The 15168-nt window shown below is 41.5% G+C and overlaps 1 long non-coding RNA gene across 4 annotated transcripts in view; it reads right to left on the reverse strand.

Annotated features, from left to right (window-relative positions):
* The window catches only part of Gm36251, an 80074-nt gene that overhangs the window by 29841 nt on the left and 35065 nt on the right, over positions 1-15168 (reverse strand). For 2 of the 4 annotated variants that reach the window (XR_871291.3, XR_871293.3), the window contains one exon: positions 13472-13633. The exons of the other annotated variants lie outside the window; for them this stretch is intronic. This is a non-coding gene — a long non-coding RNA (predicted gene, 36251). The remainder of the gene's footprint in view (positions 1-13471; positions 13634-15168) is intronic. 4 annotated transcript variants of the gene reach the window in all.

Below are 15168 nucleotides of genomic sequence, written 5' to 3' on the forward strand. Positions count from 1 at the left end.
TTCTCGCCTCAATGAGACGTTGCTACAGTCTACAAATTATGCTCACTTTAGTTTATGCTAAGAGAAAAACATGGTTGCCACTACAGTATGAAAATGGAGCCCTGTGAATCAAAATCATGCCAGAACCAAGTAATACATGGAATAGCATCAGATAGGAAGGCTGGATCAGAAAATGTGCTTGATTATTAGCCTCATATAAAGTAGAAGTTGGATCTCTCTCAGCCAGAGCATGTTCTGTTGGTATCTGACAAGTCTAAACTACCAGCTTAAGGGAGTTCAATAATTTCCAGTTGTTTTGGTGTCAAAGGACTGAATTTAGACAAGTAATGCTGACTTGAAAGTAGAGAGCTAGAATTTGTGATTTTAGCTGTCAGAAATTCCAGTGCAAACTTGACAAATATTGACGAGTTTCTATCTGAGACTCCGAAGCTCAATTCTTTTCACATTTTTAATTTGGTTCTTTTTGCTGTGGAAAGAGTCCACTTTTCTCTAATAAGTTTATATAATTTTCATAACAGAGAATATAATGCATCGGTAAGAGAGTCAAGACTCAGTATAGTTTAGAATAAACTAAGCTTGTAATGAGGCTGTTATTAATGGTAATTTTCCACAGTAGCTGTTTTCTGGGCACCTCACAAATTGCATAATTTATCTTGTGCCTCTAAGTTCAATTTGCAGGTGCTACAGTGTCAGGAGTGTGGTGGGAGCTGTGATTACAAACACCACTGATATATTCTAGCTCTGGCAGAGGTCAGTTCCTTCACTAGGAAGCCACAGAGGGAAGGCTTGTTTGCTTGTGGGACTGGCCTCCCAGGCATCACTCCTTCTTTCTGTGGTTCTTTTCTACATCCTCTGAATCGTGACTCTCCAAGGAAGGTTACGATTAATAGTGCATCGGGTTATGCTTAATCTCCTCTCAATATTTCATTCTGTGTTAATCTTATAACATTTGTGCTCTGAAATTAGGGGATCTGATGCTTTGGGGTAGAACCCAGAGGCCTCATTCGAGTTAGATTTATTATCTACTAAATGACTTTCTTAGGCAATCTCTTTATCTCTTTGTGTGCCAGCAAATCACAATACTGTCTCTACAGCACTTTTTATTATACTAAAATGTAGTATTCTTCTTCTTTTTTTATTTCTACTTTTCAAGACTTTCAGAAACTTTATTAGTAGCAACATGGGCAAAGGAGAGAAATTTGAGTCTAAGATGAAAGAAAAGCATAGGTAGTCGTGTCAAATGTGGATGAAGTCTATAAGGCTATACAGATAAAGGGAACTATAGGCAACAGGAAAGAACCAGGCATGTGAATAGAGTGCCAATGTAGGGGTGCTGAACTGACGCTTTCTGAGCTTCTGATTCTAGATTGGTCAATCAGCCAAAATGGTCTATTGTGTTTACCAAGGTCTATCATCTGGCTGGTTTCACAATGACTTACAATAGTGAATTTTGATGGTATGGGTTTGGAATTTTTAATTGGTCAGTGATTGAAGCAGTCCTCTGAGTGGAGATCATGAGTCAGGGGTAATTACAATTAGTATTGGTAGTCAAAGTTGGAAATGTTGGTTTGGATATATGTAAGGATGAAGAAATCAAGGTAAGGCTAAAGAAGGGGGTGTGGATAGGACAAAGATATGGATGGAGGTGGAGGTGGATGGAGATGGATGGAAGTGGATGGAGGTAGGGATAAAGATGGGGATGTGCACGAAAACAGAAATGAAGAAAAATATATGGGATGCAGATGAAGATGAGGATTGAGATGGAGACAGAAATACAGATGAGGAGATGGAAATAAGTTGAAGATGAAAACCTAATTATAGTTGTTCACAGCATACGGAGCTTGTCAGAATTAGTCATGGGAACAAGTGGGAACAGAAAGACACTTGCTTACAAGGATCAAATCACAATCTAGGAACATAAGATAGAGTCTTCATCCCAACAGAACATTCTAGAGTGAACACATCAGGGTAGTTGTCTAAAATTGCTTCTCAGAGGGAAGGTTCAGTCCTGATCACATGGTCACTGCCTGGGCACTAGATGCTCACTACATATCCACGAGACATGGGGACAATGTTTATCTGTCCAAGGGATTCAGACTATGTTACACTAGTGTGAAAACCATACAAGACCAGGATGAGCTCCCAGTGGCAGAGATATGCTAAGAAAAGAACCTATGAAATACAAGCAGACAGATAAGAAGTGTGTGTGCATGTGTGTGTGTGTGTGCTGTGGTAGGCATACATGTCTAACATTGGATAATTCTAAGAGCACTTAAATCATGATATCTATTTCCCATTAAGTGGCTACTTAATCCAGGAAAAACACACTACACCATCATTATCTTCTATATATACTTAGCTTAAGACTAGGCATAATAACTATAATCAGAAACCATTTATAACTACATTTACCTCTGTTTAAGTAGATGACAATAGACTGGATTAAAAGTTTTTAAAAATGCAAAAGTATGAATACATTTGGGGAAACTCTTTTCAAATGTTTTAAATGGAAATATTCATTGGTTTCATCTCTTAGAATAATTGAAGACTCCCACTGAGTGGATTTGAATATAGCTCTGAATTAAGCTCTCCTATGCATCTAAATGAAGACAATGCCTTGTGGAGTGGACATGGAATACAGGTTTCCAAGAGCTATCAATGCTGGAGACAGGTAGATCTATCATGGATATATATTAATTGTTCCTTTTCTGTATGCTTTACAATATGGAAGTCAACATCTGTTTGTCCTTTTATTTAAGCAAACACATTGCAGAAGACAAGTTGAGACTCATGGGAAATACAAAGAGAGATTGAACACAGAGAACAAAGTGAGTACCTTATAGGCAAGCTGGAGACAGGGAAAGAAAGAATTCAATATCTCACAGTATTGGGGGAAAATCCCCTTTGCAGTACCACTTATTCAGAATTTGGGACCGCTGATGGTTGTGGCATCCCAGTGACAATGAATCAAAAGTCAGCAAACCCTAATGGTCCAAATACTAGAGATATACACCTATTCTATATTTTTGAAGCAATAACTAAATCAGAGTTCTCTTTGGCTTTTTTTTAACAGCAACATTTATTTTAGAAACTAAAACAAGAAATTGGACTGGTAGAAATCCAAAGAATAAACTGTGTTAGTTTTCCTTTGTTTCCTGCTGTTTCAAATAGGAGCTTTTCAAGGGCAAGAAGAAGGAACAAGTGGACTTTGAAGAATAAAGTGCTTTTTTTGTCACAGAGATTGATATGCAGCTCAGACTACCAGGCCACTTTGGGTTGGAGACTAGTTTCTCTACAATAAAGTATTGATGTGCCTCCCCTGAGAGATACAGGAACAAGGTTGATGCTGGGGTAATGAGAAGACAAAGCCACCACATGCAAAAATATTGGGTAGTCCATCTATCCATTCCACCATCCATCATTATCATATTATAATCAAGGCCAAACCTGGGGCCATGGACCCTGCTAATTCACATGTAGAATCAAGTCACAAGAAAAATTATGATCTAAATGCCTCTGGCCCATGTTCTGGCTTTCTCATACATGCAGAAAGCAAAGTTTATTATGTCTTTTAATTTTTTTATTATAACTATTGTACTGTTTGTTTATAAAGTATGTGCATGTATGTGTGTGTGCTAATGTGTACATGTTGCATGTGTGAGTGTATAATGGTATATGTATGTGTGAACGTGTGAATTTGTATGTGCATGTGTGCCTTTGTTAATACATGTGTATATGTGTGAGTGTATGTGTATACATGTGTGTGTATGTGTGAGTGCATGTGTGTAGGTATATGTATGAATTTGTGTGTGTATAAATGTGTGTTTGTATGACTATGTGATTGTATGTGCATGCATGTGTGTGTGAATTCATATGTGTATGGGTGGGTGTGTGTAAGAAAGTATGAATGTGTGTATGCATGTATGTGAGTGTGTGAATGTGCGCATGAATTTGTGTGTGAAATTATGTGTATGTGTGAGTGTGAAAGTGTATGAATGTGTGTGTGTATGCATGTGTGTGTGACTGTGTATGAATGTGTTTAAGTATGCATGCATGCATGTGAGTGTATGAATGTGTATGCATGCATGTATGTGTGAATTCATGTGTATGTGTGAGTGTATATAAGTGTGTATGAATGTGTGTGTATGCATATGTGTGAGTATGTGAATATGTGTGTGCATACACGTATGTATGAATTCATATGTATATGTGTAAGTGTATGTTAGTGTGTATAAGTGTGCATGCATATGTGTGAGTGTGTGACTATGTATACATATATTATGTGTGAATTCATATGTATATGTGTATGTGTGAGAGTGTATGAATGTGTGTGTATGCATGTGTATGTATGATTTTATATGTGTGTAAGTGTATATGTATGTGTGCAAGTGTATGAATGTGTGTGCATGCATGTATGTGTGAATTCATATGTATATGTGTGTGTATAAATGTGTGTAAGTATGTATGCATATGTGTGAGTGTCTGTGTGCATGCATGTATGTGAGTGCATGTGTGTATGTGTGAGTGTAGGTGTATATGTGTATAATGTGTGTATATGTGTTGTGAGTGTATGTGCATGTGTGTGAGTGTATGTAGGTGTGCATGCCTGTGTGCCTCTGTATGTGCTTGTGCATGAACATGCACACAGCATGATGAACATGTAGATGTCAAAGGATAACTTTCAGAAGCCAGTTCTCTCTTTCCACCAGGAGTTGCAGGGACTGAATTTGGGTCATCAAGCTTGGTGCAGTGAGTGCTTTTAAATCTTCTGTGTTTTCTCACTGCTCCCAATATTTCTAATTCTGAAAGAACAGGGAAGAGATTGAATGGGAGGGGAGGAGAGGGGAGGGGAGGGGAGGAGAGGGGAGGGGAGGGGCGGAGCGGAGCGAGGCGAGGCAAGGCAAGGCGAGGAGAGGAGAGAGGTCAGAGAAAAATGAAAAGGAGGGAGGTTGGAAGGAGGAAGGAAAGAGGGAGGAAAAGGCCTTTTCAGAAATGTCTGTTCCTGGGCAAACATCTTTCAACATCTACAATGTAATAAAGTGACCAAAGAACCAGGATTTGGCAAATATGGAGTCTGTGAATTGGGACCATCTGTCCCTCCGTCTCCTCATTTCTGAAGGGAGAGATGATCTCATGGTGGCTCCCTTCATTTTAGGACAGTCCTGAGTATTGAGCATGACTATTTACACTGTGAACAAGACCTTGTCAATTCGATAGGTGGATGCCCTTATCTTCTCTACCTCTGCAGTTCTTCTGCAATATAAATCGATAGATAGCATAGAATTCACTCTGATCAGTCTAAAAACAATTATTGCTAAGTTCCAAGGGCATGAAGCATCTGTTCTCAGCAATTTTTTTTCCTCCCTGGTCCTCCTCTGATGTCTGGTCTGTTCCCATGAACATTCAGTGTCTAACTCGATTCCAGATTTTCCATGTAAGTCTCAGGTTTGCCAACAAACACCTCAGTAAATCCACCTCTAATGAGAAGTCTCAGAAGGAGTCTGCCAATTATTTTTCTTCATTATTTTTTCCTTTATCTTATAATTCTCATCTCAGAGTGTAGTCCAAGAGAAGATAAATAAATCTCTTAGCATGAAAACAACTAAGAAAACATGAACCAAATTCAAAATAGTCTTTGTCATAGTAAAGCCACAGAAATCTGCTTAAGTGGGAGTCTTACCTCATGCTGTGCTATGCACTGTGACAGAGTTAACACAGGAGTAAGGAAATGTACTTTGGGGAAATAGAAATGGCTCAGTGGCTAAAATCACTTGCTACTCTTCCAAAAGACTCAGGTTCTGGTCCCAGCATCGCATGGGAGGTCAAAACTAACTCTAACTCCAGTTCTAGGGGAAGTCTATCCAGCCTCTGGTGACTGCAGACACCCAGTGTACAGACACATACATTCAGTCATTCAGGCAAATATTCATGAATAAAATAAAAACAAAGCATTTTAAGAAAAAAGTACTCCCACCTATTTTCTGAATGTGCTTTGGCTCTGTTTCCTCAGATTGTACCATTACAAAACAGTCAGTCTCATGTTCTTTCATAAAAGCCCACCACTGCCTATTTACAACACATCAAGGTCAGCGACTCCACCCACTGTCCTGAAATGCACTGGAGAATGCTCACTGTAAAGCTAAGGCTGATAGAACATCTTAAGATGTAAAGTTGGGGCTGGTGCGAGGTTAGGGGGTGGGGTGGGATGGAGTGGGGAAGAGGAAGTGTCAGAGAATCTCTGAGCCAGACAAGCTGAAGTTGATCCCAGGTATTCCAGGTTGTCCTCTGACCTTAACAGGTATGCAATGGCACATGCACACCAACAGACATTCATGCTTACCATGTTGGTAGTGACCCCCTACTTCTGCAAAGCTAGGAAACCTAGCTGACAGAGTCATACACAAACCTGGATCTCAATGAAGCTGTCTATTAGGCTGCACGAAATGAATGAATGAAGCAGCAAGTGACCAGGGTGCACAATAATGCCAATCTCAGAGAAAGGATCATATGACTTTCCTCCCTTGCCGCCTCCCAGATCCGCTCTTTAAAACACACCAATCTGCGCTGCCGTACACACTCTTGGCTGTATGCCCATCCTCCAGAGCCCCCTCTACCTATCAGGGGCCACATCCTTAAAGAAAACTGACTCTTCCTCTCCTGGAAGAGAAGCTATCAACTCTCAATAGCTCCTCAGCTAAGAGGAAGACTTCAAGACTACCTCTTCTCTCTGTGCTGGGATTCTGTTGGGCTTGACCAATACTGGGAATTATTAGTTCAGTAATACATCCAAAAGTTTACACATACTAACCAAACAGAGTTTATCTATGACATTCAAGATTAGTCTAGTATATAAAACCAAATAATGAGAGATGGTGAGGGTACCTATTGCCACCACATGTCTATGCAATATGAATGTACTGACAGAAACAATCACACAAGAAAAGAAAACACCAAGCTATCCTAATAGTAGTTTAAATCCCTAATGACCCTTCTGCACTTAGAGGTGTGTGTGTGTGTGTGTGTGTGTGTGTGTGAGTGTTTATGTGTGTGTGTGTGTGTGTTTACCACCAACCGTGTGTGTGTGTGTGTGTGTGTGTGTTGCCAGTTAGTTGTATTTTTTGTTTGTTTTGGTGTTTGTTTCTGTTTTGTTTTTCAGATGAAGTCTCACTGACCTGAGCTTAACAAGTAAACAAAGCTGCCTGGTCAGCGAGCCACTGAGATCTGCCCATCTCTGCCTTCTGAAGCTTGGGATTATGAACTTTTATTGCTATGGGTTTGGGGGATGGAATTCAGGCAAGGCAAGTGCATTCCTGACTCCCCAGCCCCCTAATGACTCCTTTCAAAGTAAATGTTTGGAACTGAAATATGAGTTCAATAGAATTGTAGGGCATAAAATCAACATGCAAAAAAAAAAAATGAGTTACATGAATAATGACCTACTCAAAGGAGACACTAGGCAATGATCCCATTTGCATGAGTCCCTTGTCCCCAACAATAAAATACACATACACAAGAACCAATATAACTATGAAGGGGAACTACCTATACTCTGAAATGAGACAAAGATCCACCCAGGAGAGAGAATGAGATGACCACTACAGAACAGACCTGACCTCACTTCACACGGCCTTCTACACGGAGGAGGCTGCACCATATTCCTTTGCCCCACTTATTTAAATATAAGGTTTGTTACTAGAGAATAGCTGACTGCGTGATACATACTGATGTGTGGCCAGCATCACTCCTGAATGTCAAGGAAACCTATGTTTGTTTTAAATGTACAACCCTCTACTACCAGCTCTTCCTTAATTAGAATTTTCCTGAGTGTTTAAACCTAGGCACAAACATTTAGAGCAAGCTATTGCCATGCATATGAAAATGAGGGTGCTGTGGAGGTAATTAGGAGTGTGATCTGCCTCCCTCGGCCTGCTTACTCCTAAGATTCCCTGTTTCTTTGGTGATCAGCCAGCTTGGCTCAGCTAATGCTGGGTGCATGTGTCCAGTTTCCTTTGTTTTAAGAAATTGACATCTCCAGAGCCATTTGAAGACTATAACCCAGGTTGACAGGCACAGATTCTGTTCCACAGGGATGACCCCACCACCTATGACATGGCTTATGCATATACATAGTGTCTGCCCCACCCACCCCTGCCTCCCCTCATGCACACACATAGTGTCTGCCCCAACCCATGACTCCCCTCATACACAAACTATTTTTAGAATCCTGAAAAGAAACGGCTAGAAACTCTTACATCGTTGTCCTGAAGTGTGATTTTTTTCCCATATATGACACATTGATCAAAACAGAAGAGAACCTTTCCTAAATTCTCTGAGTCAGACTTTATAAGTAACATCCGTGAGGCACGGTACATGAACAACAGTTCTTTAAAGCAACAAGAAATGTGACTTTTTCATGAATAAAAAATTGAGTTTGAACTTGGGTCCACCGAAGCCTTATTTAACTCAGAGCTCTTAAACCTCATGTCCTTTGTTTATGTGATACTTATATTTCAGACTCCAGGCGGTTCTTCCAGAAGAATTATACATTCTGATGCATTCATCCATCACACACTTCCGACGTTAGATGTATTTTTAGTGTGCCCAGCTTGCCCAGAATGAATATAACAAGCATGTAATGTATCCTGAGGTGGGAATGAAATTGATAGAAGCCGGGTAGGGGTGATGGAAAAGAGGAGGGTGGTGGAAAGATGACTCAGAGTTCATGAGCTTTGGAACATGAAAGGCTCTCTAAGTCATGGAAAAGCACGCTCAAGAGCCCACCAGAGCAAGACTCAGGGCCTGCTCAGCAAACAGCCTACAGCCAGGCAAGACCTAGCAGAACTGGAAAGGGGCATGCTAGACAAGCTGTTGCAAAATGTGCTTACAGGGCCATCAAGATGGCTCAGCAGTGAAAGTGCCTGAAGCAGAGCCTGGAGGACTGAGTTCTGTCCCCAGAATCTAAATGGTAAAAGAACTAACTGACTCCCAAAAGTTGTCCCCTGACCTTTACATGAAAACTGTAGTATATGTATACACATGTACATAAATACATACATGCATATATATATACACACATGTACAATATATAGTAAATGTAAAAATAAACTTTTAAAAATAAACAGAATGATTTTAGTATGGTTCAGATTTTAAATTATAGCCAAAAGTAATGAAATGAAGTTTTAAACTAATTTGTTTATTTTTAATTGCCATAGATAGATAGATAGATAGATAGATAGATAGATAGATAGATAGATAGATAGATAGATAGATATATAGATAGATATGAGAGAGGGGGAAAGAGAGAAAGGGAGTATGATATGACACATTGACTGAAGTGAACATTGTATAAGATGCAGTGAAGCTAATTAGCATCCATCACCTCATCAATTTATCAGTCTTGTGATTAGATCATTAAAAATATCTCAGCAATTTTGCAATCTACAATAGCTATGACCCATAGCACAATAGGTCACTAAATCATGTGTTCTAAGACTTTGTATGTTTGGTCAGAATCTTCTCATTCTTCATCTCTCTTAATGAGCCCCTAAGCTCTGGTATCCACTTTTCTCCTCTATGCTTCTATGATATTGGTCTTTTTAGATTGTACAAATAGGGAAAACCAGGGCAGATACCCAAATAATGGAAAGTAATGTGATGAGGAGACATGTGGACTCCTTGGTCCATTTCAGTGTCACCCAGGATATCCAAACCTCAAAATATGGAACAGGGATGGATAAAGAAGTGTCGTGTATTTTCATAATGGAATACTGAAATGCTTTTTAAAAGTAAGAAAATTGTCATTTGAAAACAGGACTGGTGGAAATGAGAACTTATCAAAGCAGTAGCGAGGTAAGACTTAATTTTTACAAAGATTAATGGATTAGAAGACACAGGCTGAGACACTTGGTGGTTAGTAGGCTGATGGATAATGGCCACACTGACCACTCCTAAGGAGTAGACCAAACACAATACATTGTGCAGCAGGTGATGCACCCACATTCACCCAGACCCCCTAGGGTCTCAGAGATCTCTCTTAACTTTGACCTATTAGGCATAATGATGTGTCTTAACCATTTGACTTCATACCAATAAACATACAACAGAGACAGTCATGGAAAAAAACACTGGGAAAAGACAATCAAAGCTTTATAGAGTCTCTGGATTGTTGTGTGTTAGGATGTGGCTCATATTAACATGAAAAATCTCAATGTTACTGACTTATTTCCCTTCTTACACAAGACCTGTCTCCTTTCTCCAAGCCTTGGCCAGCTCTGAATGAGAGTCACAAGGATGCCACACATAAGATATTTAGAATTTCCAGCAGTCTGAGAACCACACTGTTGCCTACAAAGCCTTGTGTGTATTGCTTTCACTACAACAGAATACACCTCTGTTATGTAAAACCTAGCCTGGTACCAGAGTGGCAAGATGGTCTCTACCAAAGAGGACCGTGCATTCTTCTTCTTTCCCTTGAACACAAGTGGTATAAGATAGGCATGTTAGTGTGTGTTACTGGACGCGGAGCCTGAGACAGGGGTCCTGCTATGCTGATAGAAAACTCTTAGGAGAATGAAAATGAGTCAGTTGATGTGAGCCAAAAAAAAAAAAAAAAGCAAATGAGTAAAGATGTAACTTCAGCTTAAGGTCGGCTTCAGTTTGGTCTGCTAGTCTACCCCACTGTTTGTATTCAGGACTGTCCCTCCCTTAAAGCAAGGGACATTCTCCTAGAACCCCATTCCACTCCATCCTTAACTAAAGCCTGCTTTCATTGATACACTGTAGGTATCTAACAGATAAGGTAAAGTAGCCATCACTTGGATGAACGTAATTTGCTGCAGGAGAAAGCAGCCACATTAGCAGACACTTGCAGGAGCTGGAAACTGGGTTTACCAGGCAGGTAAAGTGGATCAGAGTAGGACACCAGTTAGCCTTCTCTATGGGTTTCAGTGGCATTTTGCTGAAACCTAGGGTGTAACATTTATTGAAACGACCCCCCCCCCCAGTATTTATTTCTAACATTCCCACTTTCCAGAAAAAGAAACAAAAGAGAATGTCATAGAGTGAACAGTCAGGTTTGCCCTTCTCCCTAGAAACAAAGACAGGCTGGTGGTGCCCTGTGCCACTCAAGGTAGTGAAGAAGAAAGGCTTGTGGTCAAAGGAAATGTTGGCTTTCTACTAGCATCCTGCAGGCACAGCACAGGGACCTGGTACAGTGTAGGAAGGAGCTTCATCTTCACTGTTCCTGTGATCTGGTTATATTCCCCTGACTTTGCAGCCTTTCTCACTAACCTGAGCCTTCTCTGCTTCCTGTTGAATTTGAACCAGTAAATGTCTTGCTTTGGCCAAGAAAATATGGCAGAGATGAAAGTGTCCTCTCTCTGGGATTGTGTCTTGAGAGGTTTTGTGTGCCCTGCCTAATCTCTTGAACTAATATCTCCATGAAGAAACCAAGCCCAGGTTACAGCAGTAGAGAATGAGGATACAAGTCACACAGAAGGAGTCAGATGCCCTGATAGAAACCATTTGAGATCAGCCAACAGTTGGCCAACCAACCTGCAGACTGGCAAGCCAGCCCAGCCTAAATCAACCATTCCTTAACAGCCCTCCAGCCGTTCAACACAACAACCACTGCTTCCTGCTTTCAACTGAAGTTTGTGGTTGTCTCATCATTTCTATATTTATTACAGTAAGTTAGCAGTAAATGTTTATTGCATCCGATGTCCCCAAACAGATACCATGCTGCACCACTTTGGAAGAGCTGGCCTAACACAGGCAGCAGGGATCAAGTTTATTCTCTGCTGCCACTCTCAGGAACATGTCCATCCAAGTGCTCTCCCCACCCCCAACCCCCCAAAAAATAAAGCCAAGAATCACTGAGTGATATTGCTGATAGATGTGTGCAAAATGTTGCCTGTTCTCACAATCTAGAATATTTGGATTCTGGCATGAACCCATTTGGACGGAGTATCCTTCGCTGGGGTAGAGATGAAAGGCAGGAGATACAGGTAGCCATTAGCATGCACAAAGCAGACTATTTTGTCCTCTCTCACTCTGCAAGTGTTCTGAGCCAGTCCTGTCTCCCTCTCCCTCTCCATTCCTTCCATAGCTGGCAACCAAAGACAATTAAGTGGAAAGGCACTTAAAATCTGGGGCCTCTGAAGCATTCTTTATGTCGTTCTCAATCTCCCTAGTTTCATGGGCCCATTTTTAATTTCGTCTGGCAGCCACTACAGGAGACAAGGAAGGTAAATCAGAGAGTTACATTTTATGGGGCCTTTGAGGCTACAGCTATAAGTAATTCCTGGGGCTTTTTATTTATTCTCCTACTGTAGGCAATTTGGTTTTTCTTGGACTCTTTCCTCCTGTTGCATTCTGCGGCACCCCCCACTTCTGTTCCCAATTCTGTTGTTTCTGAGAAGATGGAACTAGTTAAAATATAAACAGGGTGTGCCCCGCCTCCAATGGCTGACTTCAGTTGCATTAGCAGCAAAACCCTCATTTGCTGGCTGTGCCTATCAAGTGTCCAACTGAGGGTGTTTGGAAGTTAAATTTTTCTCAGTAAGAGATAATTTTCTACGCAGTGACCCACCCTACATGATAATTTGTGAGCATCCATCTGTACACTTCAGGATTTTCGCTTTCTTTGCTGTGAAATTCATACCATGAGGAAAAACCACTTTCCCTTCTCCGGGTAGTGCTGGACAATGATCTCAGGGCCTTGCACACCAGACAAGTGTACTACCACTAAGCTACAGCTGCCTGGGCTTTTTAATTTGTTTGTTTGTTTTGTTGGTTGGTTGGTTTTGGTTTTGTTTTTCCTTTTAGCACTATGTAATGGTATTTCCAAACCATCAAGACAAAACAAGGAAACGAGTGGGTCATTAGCGGAAAGACACTTGTCAATGAGAAACAGGGTGGCTTTAAATCTGTGAATGGAGAACTATATACCCTTCCTTTGTACCAAGTCTACCCATGCCTCTGTCTCCACCCACCCTTGAAGAACTGGCCTTGCTGAAGAGCAGAGATCCTGCCAGTCTGCTGTTATGTTGGGCTAGGTGCTCACAGAACATCCGTGTAACCTGGGCTCTTGGAAAATCTTTCTTAGATTTGCACACATGTAAACACATAACAGCATAGCCATAAAGGCTGAAAGAGATGAAGAAGCACCCATAGCTTGCTGCTATATGCACCCAGCAGGCTTTAGAAAACAGAAACTTATTAACACTGTAGTGGAGGTCTCCTGGGCTGAGGTAGGAAGGCATGGATGCACGTGTTTCCAGAGGCTAGCCCAGCCTGGACACTGGATCCATCCGGTACTCTTACTTGGGTTCTTGTGGCCCCCTTCTATTTGCTCACTCTGGCCTATGACACTGATGTGTAACTTGTGTGCATATGGGCCTTTTGCTAGCACCTATGGAAGTTATAGTCTTTATCACAAACTCAAAGTGTGTCCCACAGCTCAGATCCTTACCTAAGGTCTACACACAATGGCAGGGGTGCAATGGCATCATTCTCTGCTCATCCACTGACACCACTTCTCTTCTCCAGACTTCTGTGTTCTTTCTTTGTTTGACAGCTCTGTCGCACCGCTTCTTAGATTCGCCACTGCCCAGTCACAATGGATATGCACTTACTACATGGAAACAAAATGGAGTCCAGGGTCACCTCACATTTGTTCTGTAGCAAAGGATGCCCTTGAACCTCTGACCCACCTGGTTCTACCTTCTGAACACAGGGATTAGAGGAATGTGCTAACACACGGGTTCACACTGCGCTGGGATTGGGACCCATGGTTCTGTACGAGGTAGACAAGTGTCCTAGCAACTGGGCTCCATGCCTACTCTAGCCTTATGAAAGATGTTTCAGCACCTAGGGTCTACAAAAGGCATCATTTTCCTCACAACACCTGATGGCAGAGGTTTTATAAACTGAAAATCATATGAAAAATGAGAAGAATGCCGTGAGTGTCTGTCTCCTCTGGTTTCACCTGATCAGCCCATCTCCTTTGGTTTAAAATCACGCTGTCTATCTGGAGCCATGGAACGCCCCTGCTGGGGCCAACTCTTTCCACCTAAGGGGCCATCAACACAAGTCTTCCTGGGAGTTTCAGCACCAGTTAAGTGAGATAATTTTATACAAGAGAGAAAGTAAAACTAGCAAAACAAAATGGTACTAAAACCTTAATGTATGACTGTTGTAGTTGTGTGGTAAATCTAAACAAGAGTAGCTGCATTATGGCAGGTGTGGTGGCTCCCACTTCTAACCCTCCACACAGGAAGCCAAAGATGGCAGACATGAGTTTGGGGTAAGCATTGGCTGTGGTGGTGAGTTTCTGGCAAAGCCTGAGCTACAGTGTAAAACCATGAATCCAAAAAAGAGAGACATAGCAAAGGAAGAATAGAAGGGAGGGAGGGAGGGAGGGAGGGAGGGAGGGAGGGAGGGAGGGAGGGAAACACATAACATAAAAATCAACAGTTGAAATGGACATTTACAACCATCCATGACATATGACAACTGGACACACATTCTTTCTGGTGAACGATGAATGTGTGCTCCGGTCCCTCTGGTTCTCTAAGAGCTGTCACTGAAGTGACTCAGGACACTCTCTAGGACGTACACTCCGGAACTCAGCACTGGGCTTCCTCTCTGGTTTTTGTCTCCTGTACTCTCATCTGAGAGTTCTGGAATGAATGCAACGTTGGCTTTTGAAAAATCATTTGGAAGACTTCCTTCAGTCTCCACTTGAGAACCATTTAAATAGCATTGCAGTTTCTGCTCTGTGGAGGCTAAAAGAATTCACCGGGAGGCCATCTGTGCCTGGTGCTGCATCGAGGGAGAAGTCTCACAGAAGGGCTGAAACCTTGTTTGCGCGTGTGCAGAGTCTTAACGCAGGCGCTTCCAGGTTTCATTTTAGTAATTTATATTTCCCACCAAAAATAAAAAAAACATCATCATCCACTCGAGAGTGATTTGAAGAGACTTTTGTAAATATCCCCTTGACTTCTCAGCATCTCCTGCGTGTTGGTGGCTGACTCTTGCTTCCAGTTCTGCACTTGAATTCATCCCCTACTTCTTAATTATTTTGTCGTGACCAGGCCAGCTGGGGGAGGGGGTTGCCCATTTTGTTTCACTTGATCAGTCAAACAAGGTTGGGGGATTAATTGCTTA

This window comes from Mus musculus, chromosome 9, assembly GCF_000001635.26.
Source record: "Mus musculus strain C57BL/6J chromosome 9, GRCm38.p6 C57BL/6J".
NCBI lineage: Eukaryota > Metazoa > Chordata > Mammalia > Rodentia > Muridae > Mus > Mus musculus.